The following is a 5,707-nucleotide window of genomic DNA, read 5'->3' as shown; positions in this document are numbered from 1 at the left end:
AGGCGGTTCGGTTTCGGGTTCGAACTCCGAACAGGAAGAGTTTTCCTTAAATTACTAATGCTGTGAAAAAGCTGTACAGCTTTTCTTTGTAGCCGTACGGCTGCGCTTATATAGGAAGCTGCTAATGAGTAATTACTCCCTTATTACACATCTACTTCACCTTGGGAGGTTCCCGTCAACATTGAACTAGCACCAACTCTGTTGCTAATAGGCCAAGATGTCTCTAGCATGCACGATTATAGCTCCCTGAAATATGCGTAGAAAAGGGTGTGGTGCAGTAAGTCAATATAGATATCGTTGAAACACTGGTAGAAGAATGAAGTCGGGCGAAAGTGGAATAATTTTGGTAATATCAACTAATTCTAGTTTCATCTGAATTCTAATCTTATCAAAATGCGATATGCGTATAGCTTCTTAAAGCAGCCCTTTTTACGTCCTAACTCATGACGCGGGTAACAACAAGTTTGGTAATATGGATAAATTTTAGCGGCCATTTGATGACGAAACAGTTCTTTAAATCTATGCCCCAAGGCCTTCTAATCAATTCGATCCTGAAAAACACTTGAAATGCCTCTGAAAGTTCCCGTTTGTCGTGTATATCTTTGTTGCGGCCCTACTTACCAAGCGTTTGTTAATAGTCCAGCGCCATCTTATGTTTTACAGTGTGTGTGCGTCCCTTCCGCTAATTTTATTCCGTGTGACCATGCACCAAATGAGCCAGTACCAAGTATTTGTGTTTGCTTAGCACGTAGCATGCAGCTTTTCGTTAATGACTGAATCGCCCTGAGGATGTATGAATCTCCTGCTGCTTCGATACTCCCGCCCCGATGTTCCGCAGACAGGGATGCCATCTCCCCAGCATCGAGCACACCACCCTTCCAACGCAACGCGCGTTGACTGACTCGAGGGGAAACACTTGGCGTTTCATTGTTACTCCTCACCTTGGGGCACTTACAGTTGGTTCGGAGGTGACGGCGGCTGCAGGTGTCGCGCCGTATGACACGTCCCATTTGTTTGAGGCACGATGCCATTGTTCTGGAAACGCGTGACTGTTAGGAATGTCGGCAACTGTTCGGGACGAAGAGGCGCCTACGGTTCCCGCAGCGCCTGCGCCGCTCTTTCTTGGCCGCAGCGACAGCCCCCGGGGCAGAGCAACGTGGGGCCTGCGTCAGGACCCCGCAGCGTTCGAAGAGCCGAGTGAAAGCAATTTCTGCGTTGCCTCAGCATTTTGCATATTGCCGTTACCGGGCGTAGTGTTGGGGCACAGAACACACTTCTTGTGTTGAAATGGAAGGTGTGGAGGGGGGACCGTAAAAAAAAAAAAACTAGGTGTTCTGCATGTTACGCACTGTTTATGGTGAGTGAGCGGTGTAGCTCACAACCGTGACGTTCACGTTACGGCGGTGAACGCCGGTAGTTTTGTCGTAGGCGCGCCTTCTGTACACAGTGCTGGACTCGTCGTAGGCCTTGGCCGCAGAGATGACATCACTTGGAATGGTACAGATTAGCAGCGCTAGATAGGTCACACATGCTAGCTCAAATGAATGTGCTTTTGTCCGAATACCGTTCACAAAACCAAAAAAAAAATGGTTGTGACAAACAAATTTGATTGTAAGTGCGTGGAAAGTTTTGGTACGTAGGAATAAAAAAAAACATAGAAGACGGTAATAATGCTAGCTCTATCGTGTTGATGTGCTTTTCTCAAGCACGTAGAACGTAATCAGGCCATTTTTAGAGGAGCCTAAAGGGGGTCAAACAAAACGAAAGCATTCTACGTGAAGCCAGTGCGAACGTTGGTTGTCTTGGAATATGACTGTACACACACTAACGTTATGTGTTCACAGCACTCTTCATAGAATCCAGAAGATCGAAGAAGGTGTGGATATTTTAGTAGCCAGATTAGAAAATTTTCAAATTAGAGGTGAGGTTCAAAAATAGATTTGCTTCAAGGTAGTGCGTACAGGCACACGATAGAGAAAGAGCTTGTTTACGCGAACAATCATGCATGAGTTTCAGCGCAATGTTAGAAGCAGCGGCAAGAGAAACATCCAGCATCACTTTGGTTGCGGGAACAGTAGGCTTGAATTGAACAGCCTCTCACAGAGCCCGCGTGCTTATTTTGGATGCCGCATCGACCACGCAGTAGTACGTAGGCTGTCTTTTTTTCGCTCAATGACCACGGTTTTAATTTTATTATGTTCACAAAGACAAAGATGGGTTAGAAAAAAGAGGAAAAAATGCAGTGATTCAATGACAAAATGCACCGATTGAATTAATCGGTAGTATTTCTTTATAATGGAATGATGCTTATCAGTACCCAGTTGCTTTTAAAATTCGGAGTTTACTGGCTTCTTGGCTATGATTGAGTTATTTCTGCTATTTTCTGGCTTTTTCTGCTCTTTCTTAGCATTACTATTCCGCCGAATTGCTAGTATTAAGCCCATAGCACCGTAATGCTGAAACATTGTAAAGGTAGGCAGGTTAAATAACCGCAGTTTGAACTCGTCGGAATCTATGCCAGCATATATTTTTATGTCGTCATCTGATTGCTGCCAGCGCGCTGCTCTACTAAACATTACCACTTATGAGAACAAGGCTACGCTCCATGTCGACGCGTTGGATAGAAGAAGCAAGAACACCTTAAGAGCTAAACACGAGATGTACAGTTGATAAGACTGTTGGGTTTTCTGGCAATTAAATCGTTCCTCCATGTTGAGCAGTACGCATAGGTACTTACGCATAGTCTCCTAGTTTCGTCTTTATGTTCTGTTCACTTGCTCATTGGTTCCGCGTAATAAAGAAAAGAGGTCTGCGCTTACCCATCCATCATGTGCTTTCTAACTTTCTCTGGTCGGCTTGCGGCATAACGCGTGTGATCCGGCGACTGTGGCTGATGCGCGGCCGCTCGCTTTCAAAAGCACCGACCAATTGTAAAATGGCCCGAAATGCGGCATTTCTTAAAAATAAAAAAATCAGTTACCCTGAGTTCCCGACTCTGACCTTGGAAAGCTTTTTTTTTTCGGCGTTTATTGTTAACTACAGAAAACTATCATTCCTTCTCATATGACATTCGACTGGCACTTTACCTGAGAACCATATCTGAAACTATTGTGCAATGAGAGCTGCAAGCGCTTTTTGACTCAGCGTGGCGTACGTAGGCAACGATTTTACGATTATTTACGCTTATAATCGAGAGTGTTTGAACTGCGGAATAAGTTTACACTATTGATGAGTCATCTCGCCTTCCGGAACCGAACTCGCAAGCGGCGTAGTGTCGGGAAGGGACAGAGAATTGGTATGGTCGGTGGCTTGCGGCCAGCTGAGGAGCAGACGTGTGACAGGGGCATGAATGCCAGCTCGCGTCGTCGTGCGGAGGCAGGCAGCGTGCGAACGGCCAGAGACCGGGCGGCTCCCGTCCCAAAAGAACCAGCGGCGCGAACGGACAGCCTCGGAGAGGAGCGGGTTTGCGGCCCTCAAATACTGCTAGAGAGGCCGAGCGTCTGGGCGCCGCTGCCAAAGGCTGGCCGGCCGAAGGAAGAAGGGCCTTCTGCGCCAAGGTTGAGCTCCGCCGCCCGCACCGCTGTAGCCGAAACGAGCAACGCTGTGTATTTGCATAAGCGTTGCGAAAACCGTCTGACGGGGTCGTACTCCCGGGTCAGCAGACGCGACCCCGGCGCGCCCTTCGGCGGCGCACACTGCGCCGCTTTCTGCGCGGGACTCCGGTGGCCGGACAGGGGATGCCGCCGCCGCCGCCCTGCGAGGGGTTGAACGCCTCCTCCTCGCGCCCCGATCGCCGAGAGCGGCTCCTCGAGCGCGCCTTGCCGCTGCCGTGAATCGAGGCACGGCGCGAACGACGGCCGCGACTTTGCCGGTAGGCGCCGCGGTTTAACGGGGACACTGTAACCAGTGCCTCGGACCACTTAGCTGCGCTGTTTGCGCTGGAGGGTTAATATGGGCCGCCTTTTCCGGACTGCGCAACCTTTGCACGAAGCAAGGAGAACTACGATGCGCGTCGCACGCGACTGGCACATGTTTCGTGACCGTGGGAGGCCACACGCATCAAGCGTGCACATGTCGCCTCGGCGCAGCGTTTGCGCAAGGCAGAGAAGCCAAGTCATCTGTCGCGATGAGCCCCCCCCCCCCCCCCCCTATTTCTCTCTTAACCCTCACTCAATGACGGTAGCTTTCTTTATATTTAAGAAAAGGGCGTCCCGAAGGCTAGTAGAGGAACATGCTCGCCCCAAAGCTCCCTTTGGTTAACTACGGGGTGACTTCCACTTTGCTGGGCAGAATTTTTTTTAACCGACACTGAAATATACTTCCGAAACTAAAGATATTTTTTCAAAGGCACGTGCATTACACCATCGAAGGCGTGCCTGCAATAGCTGCTGAAGTTTAGCCCTTGATTTAGACAAGGTTTCAGGTTTATCGTTAGGCCTGCTTGTCCCGTTCATGGAATTTTCACCCGACTTCAGCAGCTTGGAAATAACGCTGAATCTCCCTCCCCCTCTCGACCCCCTGCCGCCCCTTCTGCGCACGGCTCTGCCTACTACCAGGGGTCCTTGACAACGTGCTTCGTGGTAAAGCCGTTACAACTTAACGTGTCAAAACAGCGCTCGCGTTGCTCTTCGGAATTTCCGAGAAAGCGTCCTTCCAAGATTGAGGCATCGCAAACACCCTCCGAAAAACACGCAGGCCCCCCCCGCCCCCCTCCGGAGAGGATAAACCAACACCGCACTGAGACCTTATTTACGACTCTCCGTTTTTCGTATTTTCAGTCAGAGGATCGAGCTTGGCATGGCACGTGTTTCATTTGCATGATCAAGAGAGCCTAGAGCAGAGCGACCACAGTGATCGAGGCGGGTCGGATGGTCGCCGCCGCACAAGCGCCGCGCGAGAACAAGACCACAGCGTGGTTCCGTCTTGTACGCGGTGGGCGGAAGGTCGAGACGTGCAGCTCCCTTAGCGCAACTAAAATTTATTGATTACAGCGGCACCGCCTGCTGGTTCACGAGGTTTACGCATGCTCTCGCACTCTGCGCTTATGCAAGGTTTCTTCTTGTTCGCCCCGATTAAGCCTTGATGGTCTGCACATCCGGGCGGGTTGTGTTTGAAGAACGGTGAACGAACGCAGATGCCTACGACGTGCCTGCTGCTGAGTGCGCACGTTAAGGCAAAGATATAACGCTCACTCAAAGCTGAATGATGTGAAGAAAGCTGATGCGTTAGCGATATTCTGATAACACACACACACACACACACACACACACACACACACACACACACACACACACACACACACACACACACACACACACACACACACACACACACACACACACACACACACACACACACACACACACACACACACACACACACACACACACACACACACACACACACACACACACACACACACACACACACACACACACACACACACACACACACACACACACACACACACACACGCACGCACGCACGCACGCACGCACACACACACACACACACGCACGCACGCACGCACGCACGCACACACACACACACACACATATTGATGTAACAAAAATAGGTTTTTGGTGTTATAATTAAGAGCGCTTTTTCGGCACAGAATTGCCAGCAGTGTAGGGCGTCAGATTACAGCTAAGACATTTTATCTAATAGGATGGTTAAACTTGTTAGCTATTACTGTTAGCTCCTCTAT

Source organism: Amblyomma americanum, chromosome 1, assembly GCF_052857255.1.
Source record: "Amblyomma americanum isolate KBUSLIRL-KWMA chromosome 1, ASM5285725v1, whole genome shotgun sequence".
NCBI lineage: Eukaryota > Metazoa > Arthropoda > Arachnida > Ixodida > Ixodidae > Amblyomma > Amblyomma americanum.
The sequence above is the reverse complement of the archived record's forward strand: the minus strand, read 5'-3'. Positions refer to the sequence as shown.